We start from the raw sequence: 19044 nt of genomic DNA on the forward strand, positions 1-19044 counted from the left end.
ACATGCAGAACGGGTGTGGTTGGGTCTTTCACTATGTTTACCTCTTCTTCCTATCCCAAAGACTATGTCTGAGACCTTTGTGTTGGAATGAAAAGCTAATGGGAGCCAGAAAGTTTTTAACTTGATGTCAGTGCTCTTAGATGGCTTTGTACGTTCTGGGTCTGGCAGATGTTTAAGGCAATTTTTTTTTCCTTCTAGACATTTTTGTGGATTTTGCAGAGACTACCTACTCCCTCACCACTCCCTACCCCGACTTGCCACCCTAATCATGAGACCCTATCACTTGTAGTTCTCTTGATGCAGGTGATATATTCTTCTCCTCTGGTTCTTCATTTACTCCTTCTTAATCCCAAGGAATCTGGTAGTCACCTCCAGCTTTCATGTGGGGAGGTCTCACCAAGCAGGAGACCCTACATGACAGGACCTAAAATGACCGCAGACCAGCTCTCTTGTAGTGGCCCCATCTCGTCATGGGAAACATGCAAGCGTCCTTTGTGCTGATGAGCTCTGGGAGAGCAGGCCCGTGCAGAGTCCAACATTGCCACCTCTCCTTGAGCTCATGTCTGCAGCTCAAGTACACCTCCCTCCCTGCAGGACTTCAGTCCACTGTGACTTCTGTAATGCCCGAGTCATATGTTAAGCTCTCCAGTGGTCCCATGGAATTGTCCTTCACCAGGCTCGAAGTGAGAATAAATACCCTTCCCCCTTTCCCAGTGGTTAAAGTACAGCTCTCTCCAAATAAATCCTCCTCCCAAATTATTTTCTTAGTTGATTTTCTTTGGTCTCTGACTTTGATATTCTTGTTGTAGGTGAGCGGTTTGAGTTCCCTAACTAGTTTTGGCACTAACTTTTAAAATCTGCCTTGGGGTCTATTACCTCTATACCGAGAGAAAATTTCCATTCTGATATCCTGTTATGCATGTAATAAATGGACCAAATTCTGAGGACTGTGTGTACTATTAGGCCTAGACCAAGCTCTGCTAGGGCAAAATGTGCTCTCAGGGGATTTTAGCAGACACTTTTCTCCCAGGGAAAAGACTATACAGACCTTCCATTCAATAGGAAATGCCCTGATTAGTGGAACTTGCTGCTAAATTGTTTGAAACCCACCCATAGTAGGTGATTGGATCTTTTGACTAGAAAGAGGAAACATTTTTCTTTGATCAAAATATCAAGAGTAATTGAGTGCCAGCAGCTGAGGCATTTCCTCTTGATTGCGGCCTTTTGTGTTTAGACTGGTGTGCTATTCCAGCAGCCTTCCTTTGGTCTTCTAGGCTAAGCCAAGTGGACAGTTCTGAGCTCACAAATCAGCTAGGCTGGCAATTTTCAGAAAGAAATTGAAGTTGCTTTGACTTTCTCTTTGAGCTCCTCATGCCTTTGCCTGGGGTGTGGGGAGGGAGGTGGCTGGGGAGGGTGGGCGTGGCCTGTGGGGGGCGGGGAAGGGGGGAGGATCTGCATTCTGTCTATCAAACTGGCTTGGAAAAGAGCCTCCTACTCTCAGGTCAGGGGTCATTATTGGACATCCTAGGCCATACGTGACCCATGGGTAGGATTTTATTTTGCTGTTTTTTCATGTCTGCACAGAACTTTAAAAGGCAAGTCATCTGGGCTTGTTTGTCTTAATTACATTAGGGTTCCTGAATGCTAACTGCACACGCCCTGCAGGCATTTGAGCTTGATTACCTTCTCTTGGATCTTTTAAGACATCATCCGGTACGATTTCAGGTTAAACTCTCCCAAACACACCAGTATGCCTTTGTGTAATTGGGAGATGTGGTAATGCAGTTTTAGTTGTAGTTTTCCATTTCCTTTATCAATGATTGATTTGCTATTGAGGAGGAGTTGTGGAAAAATACCAAAAATATAGAAAGGGGACAATGGGCATGTCTATGTGGCACGAAGGCTGCATAAGTGAGGGCTGGGAACAGAAAAGGGGCATTTGTAATACTCAAAAAAAAAAAAAAAAAAAAAAAGAAAAAGAAAAGAAAAAGAAAAAAGGTAACCAGATGCTCACATTCTTTTCCCCTACAAACAAGAGTTCTTTAAAACGTAAATTGAATTGCAAAATTAGTAAAACAGGCAAGGGATGACTAACTAGACCTTTGGTCATTGGTATTTTATTGAGACAAACAAAAATTATACTTTTAGCTACCTCTTGAGCTTTTACCGAATATAATCACGTCTGTGCCTAAGAACCGAAACACCACCCTTGGACCACAGGAGCCCCGAGGTATGGAACATCCCACTGGCTTCGTGGTGTGCTCTTTGAACTAGAAAGAGTTCTTTCATGAGTCTGTTTCTATATTATGAAGGTGGCTGGACCAGGCAGCTCAACTTGAGCAGGCCAAGTGACAAGGTCACTATTGTCTTTATCACATATGGATCTGGCAGCACCTCAGGAGGCATTTCCAACCCTCCCTTACCCACCCCACTGGCCAGAAGGATTTAGGGGAGATGCTTTTAATGGCTTTACCATTTCCAAGTCTACCTGGAAGGCACACCTTTTGGAGCTGATCAACATGGGATCAAACCATAGGCAACCCATCTGTGCACCAGACTGTAGGTTACACAGGCATGTGATTCCAGTTATACTAACAGCAGGAACTCACTTGTGCTGTCTTCTCATTTCCAACCCAGAATTCCGTGGGAACCAGGGTTCCATCTACAAGGCCACCGAAGAAGCCATCACAGTCCTGCTCACCCCAGGATGTCGTTCTGTCTGGGATGTGCAGAAAGCTCATTCATTCATTCTTGCTTGTGTTTCCCCCATTCTACTCAAGACAACAGCTAGAGGGCAGGGCCCATTCTTTCCCCACTGAGGTTCCGTTTCTCTAGGATAATGCACAAACTCACTGTTACAGAGCCTATTAAAACCTTAGCCTGCACACCATGGTAAACAGAATGGAGGTTTCTCAAAAAATTAAAAACAGAACTACCATATGACCTAGCAATTCCACTTCTGGGTATTTATATGAAGAAATCTGAAACATTAATTTGAAAAGACATATGCACCCCTATGTTAATTGCAGCATTATTTACGGTAGCCAAGGTCTGGAAGGAACCTAAATGTCCATTGATAGACGAATGGCGCTGGTTTAATTTCTGTCACATGTCACTTGTCCTTTTCCTGGGAGCAATTTAAATCTCAAAACGGATCCAGTCAGGAATTACCATGGAGGAGCTCCAGGGGCAGGTTATTACAGTAGGTAAAGGCCCATGGAAGTCCAGTGAGTCACAGGACATAAGGCCCTATAATAAGCTTCACTCTCCTCACCAGGCTTGGAATTTGTTTGTGATGTTAAGTATCTGCACACTCAGATGACTTGGGGGTGAAGGCAGGGAATAAAGAGATTTTATTTGGACACAAGTTAGGGCCTTTGAAACTTCAGGTATTGAAATAAAAATCTTTTATTGATATAAGATGTTTTTATTTACAAAATGTTATCAGTTCAGGTCAGGAACCTTTGCTCTTTTGTTTTCATGAAGATTTAAAAACAATAACAACAACAACAACCATAGCTGCATCTCATGCTCCAGAAGGAGGTAAACTGATGTGAAGCACTCAGTTGGTCCCAGGTAGTCATGTTAAGAATTGGCTCCTCTCAAGTTCTGGGCGGAAGGCACTGGCCTCTTAGGAATACTTAAGTGATGGCAATGAGAGCATTCTTGTATACATATATTTTTATTATAAATGTAATACATGTTAATTGCAAAAGATAAAAATAGAAGAAAAAAGTAAAAAGAAAAAGAAAGTAAAAATATGACTTGAGCAAGTTAATTTCTATGCTTTAGTTTACATACAATGGCTACAATAAATAGTATTTACTTCATAGGATTATAATAAAAATTAAATGAGTTAATTTATTTGTAAGCTTCTTATAATAGAGCTTGCCACATGGTAAGAGCTATATAATGTTTATGTGTTTTTAACTGTTGCATAGAATTCCATCTTCTGGGTGATTAACATAATTAACGTATTTGTCATTCATTGCTTGATATTTGAGTGTTTTCAATTTTTTTATTATTACAAATTATGAAACCATTGTACACACTTTTTTGTGGGCTCATTTTTTTCATCATTTCTTGATTCCATATTCCAGGAAATAATGTTTCTGGACCAACGTATGTAAATATTTTTAAGGTTTCTGTTATTTATTGGCAAACTAACCTTCTGAAAGGTTGTACCACCTGCAGCACTGAGAATGTCTGTTTCCTCGTAGCCTCACTTGTTGAGACAAAAATAGTATTTTAGGTTGTTTTGATTGGCATTTCTTTGATTACAAGGCAGAGGGATATTTTTTCATAGATTTATTTGCAATTGACATTTATTCTTTATAAATTATTGCTTCCTGGCCTTTACTTGTTTTTACATTTCTCTTTTAAAGTGACATTACAAGTGCTTCTTCTATATCAGAAACACATTGAGTGCATTTAACAAAGAGGAAGAGGAAGATGACGAAGACAGTTGCCCAAGGCTTATATCATGTACAGCAGAGGCAGCGGCCCCATGGAGTCTAGTTCTGGTACAAGGCTGGTACATCCTCTGATCTTCCATCAGAGACTTTTTGTCATAGTTTCCGTGTTCCTTAAATTCTTTATTATTATTTTTATTTGGTTATGTTTGTATAACAACCATATGCATTTGTGGTATAAATAACATCATTCAATTATTTGGGGTAGGGGTTGCCCTGAAAGCTGCTGGGAATGCTGCAAGAACAAGACTATATCCTGCCACTGTAACGTCAGGAATCACTGCAAATTGATAGGCTTTTGTTAATGAAATTTCATTAGTGACAATTTTCGTCTTTGCAGTGTGGTAAATATTGTGACTACCTGGGAGAGAATCTTTCGGTTTATTAAAGAGCTACATATTCACCTAATGAGAAACTGTCAGTAATCTCGTGAACATGTGGTGGAATATTTATTTTTAAAGGCCTGGATGTGCAACAAGGCTCAGGAGCACGAGCTGATTCACTGTTTTAATTAGTTCTGAGTCCTGCTCCCTTCCCTTGGCTGAGGAGACCTCTGGCTACATGCTATACTGTTGCTGAGTGTTGAATATCAACAGCAGTTGATATTCTTAATTTATGTTCCTGATTTCCTCCATGCAAATACTGCTGTCTCAAGGCAGGCTAAAACACACGTGATAAAAATGTGTTTTTTAAATAGCACAAAACATGTCAACTTGGGAAGATGAAGAGAATGTGTTCTGTTCTTGGAAAGAGACCAGATAAAGGGTAGAAGTTCAACATTTTAGGTTAATGTGAAGAACTTCTTTTATCGTAAGAATTGTCTACCCATAGCTCACCTTGTTGAAGCAGTCACTGGGATTCTTCCAGCAGAGATGAGGTGATCAAAAAAATGAATTTAAAATGAAAAAGGTGGGACTTATGCAGTGGGCAAGGCCCTGGGCTAGATTATGTCTAAGATTTTTTTTCAACCCTGAGATTCTACAGTTAAGTAAATTAAAAAAAAATTCATGTGCCTACACGTCTAAAGTAGTCAAATTCATAGATACAGAAGGTAGAATAATAGTTATCAGGGGCTGGGGGGGAGAGAAAAGGAGTTGTCAATAAGAGGTTACAGAATTTCAGATTTGCAAGCTGAAAACTTCTGGAGACCTGTTTCACAACAATGTGAATACGTTTAACACTACTGAACTGCACACTTACAAATGGTTAAGATGGTAAATTTTGTTATCTGTGTTTCTTTTTTTTTTAATCAAAACAAAAACAAATCCAAACAACCACGTGTGTACTATGAGTTTTGCCTTAGGCTAGACACTGTCAGGGACACATTAGAGTAAGACATTCCCTGCTTTCAGTTGGCTCACAGTCCACTTGTGCTATTAGAACCAGGGTTCCTGAGTGTGAGCCAATGGCCCACATTAGCCAGACATGATGTCACTGAAACTGCCACTAGAGGCACTGCCATAAATCCTAAGAAATCAAAATATGTCTCCCTTCTTTTTGTCTTCCAATCCTGCTGGTGCCCCAATAGATAGAACCCAATAGGAAGCCAACTGGTGAGTTAGTCTGAGAAATGTGTGTTGTTAGAGGAAGCTGCACAGAAGAGTGAATGTGGAATTGAGCGACAGCAGATGCTGTTAGGCACAGTCCACCCATTTGTCTCTTCTGCATCCGTACACAGCCTTCTACCCACGTATAAACTTGATAAAAACAACAACAGAAACATCATAATGAAACTATCTGTTTCACAAATGAAGGCGCACTCACGCATTTCCTGATAAAAGTTACATAGTTTCATCAGTCAGTGAGTGCATCCATATTTGGATGCTATTATTCCTTTTATAGCTGCTATTAATACTTTATAAAGATGAAAGTTAAGTAGTTCTTGTAAAGTTAACTATCAAGAACTATTCCTTGTATGACATAGTAAGGGAAAAGAAAGGGGGACTAATTTTTATATACAGATATGTACATAAAAGACAAGAAAGAAAATACACATAATTGTTACAGTCCTCATTTCTATAACTGATCACAAGGCCATAATTGATTTCTATATCTATCTATCTATCTATCTATCTATCTATCTATCTATCTATCATCTTTCTATCATGTATCTATTTAATCTCTAGCTATCTAGCTATAAATATAGACATAAATATAAATATAGGATCTACATAAATAGATCTTTATCTGTAGCTATAGATTTTCCTTCTTCTCTTATCCATTTCCATGTTTCTTTTCCTTTAACTAGCCCTTTTGTTTGTAAGGATTCTTTTTTAGGTGGTTGCCACAAATCTTCATTCCTGAAGAGTCTGTGCTTTTGTCATCCCTCCTTTACTGGTCTGGTAAAATCTTTAACTTTATCACTGGATATGGAAGTAATAAGTGGAACCCCAGAAGATCCTCTGGATTACAGACATTCTCCTTCATGCCACCATTGTTCAGCAGCAGTCTTATTTCATGTTAATAATTGGGACCAGTCACCTCAGTATGTACAATAAAGCCTTTCTTTGTCCATTGGTTCAATGGTACAAGGAGTGTAAAATGACCAGAGGTTAGTCTTACATTTTAGTTTAATGGAATCATTCTTGTGCCCAAAATGGAAATATTTTTCTTTGGGAACTAATAACTCTAAGCCATCAGAACCCCACATCTCAGGGACAGTAAGCAAAATTTTTGTGATTAGATTGTTAGGTATAATAATAAGAGCAGACCATCAAACTTTAACCCTTCGTTCCCAGACCCAATTATTCTAGTTTATGGGAGAAATAGCACCCTATATGGTTTGCTGGTTCAAAGCATATATTTCATCCTGTAAGATAGTACCAGAAACTTGCAAGGTGTTATCTCCCAGCTGGTGACTCTCTTCAGGAGGTGGTTCCACCATTCTGTCAGGCCAGCTGCTTCTGGATGATGGAGTGTGTGGCAAGACCAGAGAATTTCATGGTCATAAGCCAGTTGCTGTACTTCTTTTGCTGAGCTATTAGTGCCTTGCCCAAAAGAAATACTGTGAGGAGTACTATATTGATAAATACGGCATTATCTTAGTATGTGAATAGTGGTACTTGCAAAAGGCAAATCCATATCCAGAATGTATTTATCCCAGTGAGGACAAATCTTTGCCCCTTCTGTGATGGAAGGAAACCAATGTACTCAACTCCCATCAAATGGCTAACTGGTCCACTAGGACTCATTGTTGGTTCCTGTTGTTGAGAGGTTGAGCACTCAATGTGGTGGTGGCCAGATTTGTCTTGGTGAGTTTATGTCCAGTGGTAAAGTTAGTAGAAAATTTTACTAGACCAATAAAGGAGCAATGTTCATTGATATATAGAATTCCATGAATTTTGCTGATTGCATACTCATGATACATTTCATTGTATTTCTCTGTCTTCTGTATTTCTTGCAATGTGGGAGCTGGATTTACAGGTGTGCTCAGACTCAGATACAATTCCTTTGGCAACACTATACGAGCATTCTTCCATTAGGAAGCATGTATTTGTCCTTTTTGTAATGTGAACAATTGTAGGTACTCAGTGCTTAGATTCATTTATTTATTTGGGTTGGCGAAATGGTGATATTCTAATTTTGACTATTGTTTTTTCATTTATCAAATGGAATACTGTTTCTAAAAAACTTGCTTCCCCTCATCTACTTTTTGGTCACTCAGGGGCACAGTTCATGTAGGAGAGATAAGATAAATATTTGCTTCTCCTTTATTTACCATGTTTCAAAATAATGAATTGGTTGCCTTTCATTCTCCAAAGGTGTAAATACATGTATCACCTTGTGGACTTAAGCATGTTTGATGGGTTCCATTTAATTGCAATTATCTTTTTGAAAGCTCAAAGCCCAGTGGAAGCCTTTTAAAGCTGGTTTCTGTTTATTTTTCCTGGATGTCCTTTGTAGATATAAAAATCCATGGACTGAAAACTCAAAGACTGCTTCTCTAGATCAGCCTTTTCTTCCATTTATTTATGGCCTTAACTGACCAAGGAATGTTTTGAAGAGCAGGGCACACCCTCTATACAAAGGGAATATGTGCTTTCTGTTTACAAATATTCCTCCTGGCTTTGTATTTAGAGACCAGAGCACTGGCTTCCTGTTGGCCATTCTTCTCTGGAAATGAGATTGCTTTGCCAGTGTTGTCCACCTTTTCCGGAAAGATTTGATATTAATAGTTTTCTCTAGAAGGATTTTTTTTTTTTAATGAGGCATTTGCTCTTACCTAGTCAAATATGTGGGATAAAATTGAAAACAGTTGAAATACTGTCCTTTAATCACCCCCCCTCCCCGAAATTCTCTATGGAATCTAATAAATGTCTGTAAATTAACTTTTGGGAAAAAATATAATCAGTCTTATTAAATGTGAAATTGTCTCAGGCGTCTCTGTGTGGGGTAGAGGAACTGGAATTAACATGAGCTGTGCCTTGAAATAGTAATTTCCCATCCTCAAAGGAAACTTACCCCATTCTTCCCTTGTGGCTAACCTGCTTTTCCTTTAGTTCAAACGCTGTGTTTTCTGGTCTCATCTTCTTGAGCTTGGGCAATTTTGAACATGCTGACTCTCATTTCTGTTTCTGTGACGTCTTTCTGATAATAGGGCTCCTGTAAGAATGTTTATGATGAAAAATTGACAGAAGAAGTAGTACTTGACCCAGCACATAAAACAGAACCACCCACTAGAGAGAAGAAAGATGGTCGTGAAAAGCTTATGACAATGTGTGTGACAGTTTTCTTTCAGTTATATCATTCATGTGTGTAGGCTAGATAATATGGTTTCCTCATGGGTGATCTTATTGTAGAAGACTCTTCTGTAAGAAATCTGTCTGATTTTTCTGTCCTTAAGTCTTTAGCCTGATATTCAAAGCCCTTTACAATCTTATTTACTATCCTTGCCCCAAACCCTCAATGACTCCCTATTGCATCTTGGACTGAGTATGCACTTTTCACTGAGGTTACAATTTACTGTTGCAGGCTGGTCTCCTTGTCTTTCCTATGGGCACCTCTTCAGATCACCTATATTAGCTTGCTTGAATTTCCCTGGCATACCCCATGCTTTCCTACTTTGGCTTTTGCTCTCACAATTCCTTCTATTTGGAATGACCTTCCCTTCTATCTCTACCTACAGAAATCCTGTTATTATTTTAAGACCAATTTGAAATTCCCCATCCTCCATGAATTTCTTCCTGATTCCTCCAAAGGAATTACTTTATCCCTCCTTTTGACTTCCAAGTAACTTGTTTATGGCAATTGCTTTGTGTTGTTTTGTTATATGGCTAACCAATATTATTGCTATGATTTATGTATTTGTCTAGTAAACCCGCTCATGGGGGATAAATAGGATGGTCGTATAGCCAGATGTTCCTGGGACATCCTCAGTTTATACTGGTGTTCTAGTACCTCGTCTGGTTAGCACCCCCTTTCTCTCTTAAAAGTATCTTGATTTGAACAGTAAATTAAGTGGTCACCCTTGTAATACGTAACTGGAGGATTAGGGCTGCATCATACTCGTGCTTGACTCTCTGGTTATTTAGCAGGAGGGGTAGTGTAACCCACATATTGTAGGTAACCCGCAGAAAGGAGCTGCCTTATTATGCGGGGGCAGGGACCACTTTGCTGAGGCTGTCAGGAAATGCTAAAGGCATTAGTTTTTATTCCTCTCAGAGCCAGTCCTCCTAATAGCACTGCCCAAAGCTATTACTTTCCCACTAGAAAGTTGGTTCCCTGAGGGTTTAATGAACAATCCCTCCCAGCATACAGGGCTGCAGACATTGTTTCCATACTTTGGGGTCAGTGCAGTCAGAGCTTCAAAGGGAAATAGGTGGGCATTGTGTGGACTATTTAGTACATGTGTGAAAGGGACTCTATTTATTCATTATTCATTCCCTTTCATTTTTAAAATTAACCCACAGAAGAATTAACAGAATAATAAATACACTACCTGTTTTGCTATATGGCCTTTCTTGCTCGTGTTCACTCCATATATACACATTGGATTGAGTTTGTGTTTAAGTAAGATTTATGGAAAAATGTTCATGTTCTTTTTCTGAACCACTTGACTATAGGTTGAGGACATCATGATACTTCATCCCTAAATACTTTCACATGCGTCTCCTAAGAATAGGGACCATCTTCTACATAAACACAATATCATTATCATATCTAAGACAACATCATCCACAAAATCATCTAATATACAGTCTATACTCAAATGTCCTCAAACTGATTTTGGATCCGGAATCCATTTGATCCATTATGTGTCTTTCCTCTCTTTTAATCTTGCACAGCCTCTTTGCCTGTGGTGTGTGTGTGCAACACATTTATTATTAAGCAATGTTTGAAATTCCTCCCCATCTCCCTACCAAAGAATTTTGCCTTTACCCACTCAGTGTCCTCCTCCTCCCCTCTCCTCTAAAGAAAGTTCCATCCTTGCCAGGTCTGTTCCCTTCTTTTTACTATTCAACGATGAAGAATCTGGAACTAGACGAATGGTGTGGCATAAAGGAGAGGCGGAGGAGCGTTGTGTGCTCTGGAAGTTGGGCCTGGAGCTTTAGAAAGGCCGAAGGTCCTCCCTCCGGCCCACTCCCACCCAGGAGCTCTATGATGTGGGGGCTCGGAGAGGAGCGGAAGGAGTTTTGAAGAAGTATTGCTGTGTTATATATTAGATTCTCTTTAATAGTCTTCAAGAACTAGTAGAGGTTATGCTTACTTACTAGTTACTTTTGGACTATGCTTCCCTAAGTGTGACATTCCCCCAGGATGAGGCCTCGTGGGTAGACAGTATTTATTCTGATCATACACATTTTTTGTATTCACAGGAGAAAGTATTAACGTCCATAGAGAGAGAAAGCTTTCTTATGGCTATCATCTCCAGCCTGAGAATGTCGTAGAGGATTTTAGCAGATCATAGAGTTTTATGATCCAGATCAGGACACTTTGATAATGAAATAATTATAGTGAATATGAGTATGATAGTGAAATAATTATTCTAGGGCAATAAGCCTAAGCCAAAAATGGTGTCAGGCAAACCAAAACATATGGTTGCCCTAGTTATATACATCTATTATTTACATCACAATTTATCTTACAAAAATGGATAAAAGTTATAAATAAACATTATGAAAAAAATGCATGCATGTACACTGCTGCACTTAAATATTAGATTAAGCCATATGAAATTGCCCTCCCAAGAAGCAATTTTATTTTGTTCAACCTAATATGAGATGTCTATGACAATTTCAAAATTTTGATGTGTCTGCTGTTTATTTCTTTAAGTAGTAAATTCTTTGAGGATAAGAATCATTCATTTTTCATTCTCTTATTCATTTTTTTGTTCATTTATTCATCAAACATTTATTGAGCACCTACAACACGCAGGTGCTATGCTAGATGCTGGGGATAGATCAGAGACATGGGTGGGGGTCTCTAGTACCCAACAGCAATATGTAGAGGGTACCAAAAACTGTATATACATTTTAAGAAATGAAAAAACCATTAAAATTGTAATATTCTATACCAATAACAAAAGATGAATACAAGTCATGTTTGACTTCTGTAATTACAAGAAGCACTCAAAGTGGTTACCATCAGCATCCAGACACTTCTGATTATGGTGAACCACTGCTTGAGCAACGCTGACCAAAGTGTCCACTTGTATACATTTTTTTGGCACCCTTGGTATTTGTGCCCTTTGACCCTATTCTAGCCAGAATTTGCCCATAAGTAAATAAGCATAGTAGGTTCATGTTTGTTATTTGATATTTAAAAATCTAAAATGCAAATTGAAGTATAAAATTATCTTGCTGCCATTCATGTAGCTCTCTCACAGATTGATATCTGAGGACATATGTCCCTTTTTTTGTATTCTTTTTTATTGTGCCTTAAGGATTCACATGCCTCAAAGACATAACATGCTTTTTGCCCACAAGGAATTTATAGCCTCATAGAAGAAGAACAACATGGAAGTGCATTAGGTTTCATGGGTGCTCTGTTAAGTCTGTTCAGGGCACAGCTGGGCTGCAGGAGAGGAAGTGATTCTTTTTACTTGCGTGGTGGGAGTGAGCAGAGAATTATTCGTAGAAGAAGTGAGGTTGGAGATACCATGCACTAGTTTAAAAATGTTTATTGTGTGCTAAGGCACTGTGCTGGTCTCTGGGGATAAACTATGGACTTGAACCATCTACTTCACAGAGGTGAATCTCCATTGAGTGTGATGGTTTTGAATAAATAACCACAAAATAAATATAACCATCAGTTGTGATGAAATGCAATAGGGGGAAAAAAAAGGCACAGAGTATGTAGCAGAAGGACCAGATTTTCTTTTGGGGAAGCTCTCTCTGAGGCAGTCATGTTGAACCTGAGACCCAACCAATGAGTTCAAGTTAGACAAGTGCGGAGTAGTTGAGACAGGGCCTCCAACATGCGGAAATGACCACCCTGAGGTGGGAAGCACACTGGATTTGGAGGAGGAGGGATGTGCCAGGTGAGGGGATATAAGGGCAGACCATGCAGGCCCCGGATAAGGAGTTTTCATCTTGAAAGAAGCAGAATTGTTACATGGGCCTTTCCACGTAATGGAAAGGGTGGAGGGATGTGTGGAGGGTGTGGTTGGTTAAGACATGGAGACCTGAATATCATGGAAAACTAAGCAATTTGACAAGCCTGGAGCGTGGGGTATGAGGGAGGACTCCATGTCGAATTTTGTATTCTTCCTCTAAGTAACAGGGAGCCATTAAAGAGTGGATATGAGCAGGGGAATGACATGTCAAATGTGAACTTGAAAACGATAAATCTCAAGGAAGGATGAATTAATTGAAGATGGCAAAGGATGGAAGTACTTGGTAGTAGGTAGAGGATGAAGGCTTTATCTAGGCAGTGACTGTAGGGATGGAGACCAGGAAACAAAGATGCGCAGTAGGCACAGCCTAGAGGATTTGATTATTGATGAGAGGAGAAGAGGCCGAATATTAAGTGATGTTCTGGTTCCCGGTTGGTGTGATAAGTGGAAAGTGACAGCAAGAGGAGGGGACAATTTGGGCAATAGATGATGAGTTAGATTTGTACCTGGTAAGTGCTAAGTGCTCGTGGGAGTTGCGGCCTGGTGTTTCCGGAGTAACTGATTGGTTAATGTTTTCTGAAGTTGATGAAATTCCCTCTGAATATTTTTGCTATATTAACATGGTATTTATTGAGAGAGTTGGAAGCATTCAAACTACTCATAAAGGAATACTTGCATTTTACAACTGACAGATTGCTTTATTCAGATTTCTCATGACAAACTGATTTTTTTTGTGTTTGAGAGACATTTGACTTTGTCACCATTCTGAAAATATGTTATTTCTGATATGTTTAGATGGTGGGCTTTCAAAAACAGTTAAATATTACAACTAGGCTTGCTGTGTTTTGTTTTTCCCCCCGTTCAGTTTCCCGTTAAATATACAAGCATAACATCTGGCACTCTTCTTTTTAAAGGCTCTGGGAAAAAAAGGCAGCAAGGATTAGATTTAGCACTTGACAAATCATCCATTTGTAATATTTTCATCTAGAGTTGAGTTTGAAGCTGACTGAAACGGCCACGTCAGGAGCAGCACTATGCAATGTTACAGAGGAACCATTAGATTTCCTAATATGGTAGAGCATTCTTGAGATGCATGGAATAGCCCATTGTATAGTATCATCTGAGGTGGGGCCGCAGCTATAACATGTCAAGGCGCCAGGATGACAGGATCCACAGAGCACAGCTTTTCTGTTATTTGTCAGACTACAGCCCTGTTGGCTGATAACGGCAGTTCTTCCTTCTTTGCGTCAATTTTCAAGGGCAAATCCTTGGACTCTGAACTGAAAAGTCCCTTTTCCTGGTTTGAAAGTCATATATTCTTAGAGCTGGAAGGGACTGTGATAATTATCTTAATCCAAACCCCTGGCGTTTTTTGCAGATGAGAAAAATGAGACACAGAGTGGTTAAGCAATTTGGCCATTGTCACCCAGCTAATCACTGACCTCTCCACCCAGCTACACTCCTCCATCAGAAGGGGCAGGAGGGCAGCCTCCTTCTTCCTTCTAGTTTGTTATTTGCCAGAAGTTAAAGAGTCTTCCTTCACTTTCTAAAGCCTTTTGGAAACAATCTAACTCGTTTGAAAGAAGAAAAGACATGTTTTACTAGGAAAACTTATTATTGTTTTTTCCAGATGGGTTTTTGTTCTGACACAGTGTGACTCCCCTCTATTCTGAGCGAGCTTTCACGGCACAGTGGGACAACTCTCTAATGGCCAGTGCTGCCCAGTTGGACATCTGTATAACAGTTGCAGCAAAACCCATGTGCTTTGGAACATGGCATGACCTCTAAATTCAAGAAAGGATAGATGCTAGAAACTGGTCAGCACATTGCCTGGGTCTTTTTAGGGCGGATGATCCTAGGGAATTCCTTAGAAGCAACCATTTATCAGAATCAAACTTTTAAAAGGATCCTTGATTCTTGAAATTCCAAATCGCGCCCCTCTGTCCTAGGGCGGAGCACCCCCGTGACTCCTGAGTGCCTGTGGGTGTTCATTGCCACTGGAGGGTGGGTATGCGGTGGACAAAGTGGCACATGGAGCATGGCCCAGGCCAGGGAAAGAATGGGAGCTTTGAAAATGACTGTGAGTGAGAAGAGGAAAAGAACTCCTGTGGCGCTTGTCGGTGGCGGTGTGAGCTTGGTGGGGGGCCACAATGTACACTCAGTCCTAGCTTTCTCTCCATACTTTTCTCCGACATAAAATCATCTTTCTGTCTGGTGTAGGGTGGCAGGTGGAGCAAAGCATTGTTCTGGATCGTCAAGTTGTCCATGCTCTCGGGCTTTAAAAAACTGAAAAAGCCTTTTCTCTGCTCCGGCTGAAACATTTCTTCTGTGAGGCAGTGCCGTGGACACTGCAGGCTCCTCCTTCTGGAGAAAGGAAAGATCTCGGGATAAGAGGCGGCATGAGAAACATCAATTACTAGCTCAAAACCGACTCACTATATTTGTAAGAGTTCAGTTAAAGAAAAACAGGGACGGTTTAGTGTAATGTTCTCAGTCTGTGCTGTTTCCAAGAGCAGCAAACCAGTACAATTATCTGAGCTCAGCTCATAGAATGATGCAAAACAGCATCCTGGTAGATTTTCCTCAAATTTTTGCTATGAATAGAATTTATTTTCTTGGTGCAATAAAGTTGAATTTTGTACCCAGATGGCCATAGAATACTGGAGCTCTGTGGGTATTCACGGATGATCTCTGCTGCATGTTCTCTGTCATCCCAGACCTGTTCTCCGCCGTTCTCCACAGTTCTGGGTCCTGGGAAGCTGGTCTCCAGGGACCACTTCAATGAGCTTATCTGACCTTTGGCTTCTGTTTGGATTTGGCCAGTGGGAGGCACCCACTTCACTATCTTTTGGTGGTTTCCTTAACCCGGCCCATGCTGTGTAAACAATCCCCTTCATGAAAGCTGCCATTTGAGTGTGTAATCTCTTTTATGCTGGGACATTGAACTGATACATTATCTAATCGTATCTGACCATTTTTATAGATGTGGAAACTGAGGCCCAGAGAGGCCCACTCGCTTTTCCAGTGGCATCCCTTTCCTCCTGCTTTCCCCAGCCGTGGTTGAGTATTCCCAGACTGAGACCTGAGGCCTTGGAATGCTGGACTAGGCATGAGGAAACCTCTGGCACTAGCGTCTGCTCTGCTCTGATGTGATGACACATTTCTAAGGAACTTCTGTTTATTTAAAAACTGTGTCCTTAAAAATTGTATTTTATGTGGCATATACATACCATGGAATATTAATCAGCTTTAAAAAAGAAGGTCATCCTGTCATATGCAATAATGTGGATGAACCTTTGTGATGTTGTGCAAAGTGAAATAACCAGTACTGCATGATTTCACTTCTGCAAGGTCTCTAAAGTAGTCAGACTCACAGAACCAGAAAAGGGGCTGGGGGAAGGGGATCTTTATTCAATAGGTATAAAGTTTCAGTTATGCAAGATGAATAAGTCCTAGAAATCTGATGTACAACATTGTGCCAATAGTTAACAATGATATACTTAAAAGTTTGTTAAAAAGGCAGATGTCGTGTTAAAAAAAATTTTTCCCCCCCACAAAAAAGTGTATTTAAATAGGTCAGAAAGGTAGTTAGGGAGAGTTGTCTCCTTTGGGAGGACACTGTGCATGGGGGCATGACTGGGCCAGCGGGAAGTCAGGAAACACCTTCTTTTTTTCAGGGTGGAAGCACCTGGTGCCAGGGCTTGGCTGGATCGTCCACCTTTTTCTCAGCCACTGCCTTGTATATCTGTCCTCACTCCAACATGTGAGGAGTCAGTATTTCTAGTCATGCCTCTGAACATGAGTGTGTTTGTGTGTGTGTGTGTGTGTGTGTGTGTGTGAGAGAGAGAGAGAGAGAGAGAGAGAGAGAGAGAGAGAGAATGAATTTGCATTCTTCCTTTTATTAATTTTCCTAAGATCTCTGAAGAGTCTTTTTTGACCTCTTGTATTCATTGTTTCTAAAATATGTTTTCTTTCTCTCACATTTTAATACTCTGATACCAGATGGGTCGTACAACTGAAAGCATCTCCTATTGCAATTGGTCCGGTGGTAATTGTACTGTAGTTGCTTTGCTTGTACATGTGTGAACTTGGTAGTTCTGTTGCATGACAAGACAGCTGCGACCCCGATTGTTTCAGTCAGAGATCTGTTTGATGGCCCTCTGAGAAGGGAATGTGTCTTACATGTTGACTGAAATCTGCTGACACCTATTAGTAAGATTTTCTTGCTAGCCTTGACATTTGTGGAAAGGTATTGAAAGCTTAGAAGAAAAATCTCAAGTACAGAACGTGAGCACTCTTAAGAAACACTGCATCACTAAAGCTCTTGGTGGCACAGAGGACAATATTGTGTGGAAAAACATAGTCATTGAATCCTGCGTCAAAAGTGATTCAGAAGAGTGGGTTCTGAATGTGATATCTAAACCACATGAAATTGGAATACCTAACCAATTTATTTTATATTTTCGTCTTTATGAATCTAATAAAATCCATGTCTAAATAAGTCGAATAGAGCTCTTTCAATAAGTAAAAAATAAAAATTCTAAATCTTAGTGTTGTGTGACAGTTTAATTTGCAGCCGTTTTTTCTTATTGTTATATAAAATAGCATTGTCTCTTATAATCAGTGAATTTGACAATCAGTGAAATATAGTAGTGAAGTAGGAAGTCTATCAAATGATTAGTATGAAATCAAAAGATGATTTGGAAAGCTAAGCACTGAGGAATGAATTTACTAATTCTTTTCCTCACTAAATATTTACTAGGCATCGACTGTGAGACCAGTGCTGGGCTAGGCTTGAAGACACAGCAGTAAACACAACAGACATGATCCCTGGGCTCACAAGGAAGATAAGACATATTGAATAAGTAGTTGCACGAGTGATGACACAAGACGTGAAGGCTTCTTTAGAAGTGTAAATAGGGTAGCTTAAGGTGATCGTGGGGAACAGAGAGCCTGACTGAAGAAGTGACACTTAAGGGGCCAATGGAAGGACAAGTAGGAGTCAGCCAGGTGGAGGTGAGAGGGAAAGGCGGAAGGCAGTCCTGGCAGAAGGAGAAGTGTGTATGAAAGCTGGGACGTTGTTAGCAGTGAGGAGCTGAGGGAAGTCCAGTGTAGCTGGAGCGCAGACAATGGTACCAAGACGAGAGACAAGGCTGGAGAAGTAGGTTGGCATCAGAAGACAAAGGGCCTTAAAAGTCATGGCAAGGCTTGGGCTTTATCCCAAGAGGAAGTTGTGGAAGGGGTTTTAGGAGGGATACGTGTCTGTCATGCTCAGATTTTAGAATTATCATTCTGGCCGCTGTGCAAAAATGGAGTGCTGTAGATAAGGGCAGACGAAGGGAGCATGACAGTAGTCATTCTCCCCTGTAGAGGGATGGAAGCTGAGATGGGCAGAAGATATCAAATGATGCAAGGGAACCTGGGAGCAAGCAGTAATCCTCATCACTGATTGCATTCCTCTGATATTATATCCTTAGATCCTGATAACCTAAGACAATAACTTTCTTTGTTTTTGACAGAGTGACTTCTTCTGACTTGAGCCTGCAGTGTGTTTTGAGAGATCGGCTACCAGGTAAATACAGAAGATGTTTTCCTCAGAGTTATTTATAGATGCTTCTCTTCCAAGACTCTCTAAGACCTAATTCCAGCATCTCATTTAATCCTTCAATAGCCCTGTGAGTTATGGGCTATTTTATTTTCATTTTATATATGAGGAAATTGAGACAGAGAGAGTTTAGGCAACTTGATAAACATGCACAAAGATGTTAATCGCAGCATAAATTATAATAGCCAAACACAACAAAACCAAGAGGAGAGAATCTAAACATCCAATGTAGGCAAATTTTAGCAAATCAATTATGGTACATCATTTGATGAAGTTACTTTAATAATAGTCTGTATCAGATTAAGAAGTTTCTCTTCTATTTCTAGTTTGCTAAGAGTAAATTAGTTCACCTGGATGTTAATTTCATTGAATGCTTTTCTAATCTACTGAAATGATCAAACGATTTTTTCCTT

General features: G+C 40.1%; 1 protein-coding gene across 3 annotated transcripts in view; it reads left to right on the forward strand.

The window, feature by feature from the left end:
- The window catches only part of NCALD (neurocalcin delta), a 417308-nt gene that overhangs the window by 102947 nt on the left and 295317 nt on the right, over positions 1–19044 (forward strand). For 2 of the 3 annotated variants that reach the window (XM_074316352.2, XM_088799022.1), the window contains one exon: positions 18546–18598. The gene's annotated coding sequence lies outside the window, so the exon portion shown is untranslated. Of the gene's footprint in view, positions 1–18545; positions 18599–19044 lie in introns of those variants that run through there. The other variant, XM_074316353.2, reaches the window with a different exon arrangement.

The sequence above is a fragment of the Rhinolophus sinicus genome, chromosome 6 (assembly GCF_057876585.1).
Source record: "Rhinolophus sinicus isolate RSI-liver-muscle chromosome 6, RSI-T2T, whole genome shotgun sequence".
Classification (NCBI taxonomy): domain Eukaryota; kingdom Metazoa; phylum Chordata; class Mammalia; order Chiroptera; family Rhinolophidae; genus Rhinolophus; species Rhinolophus sinicus.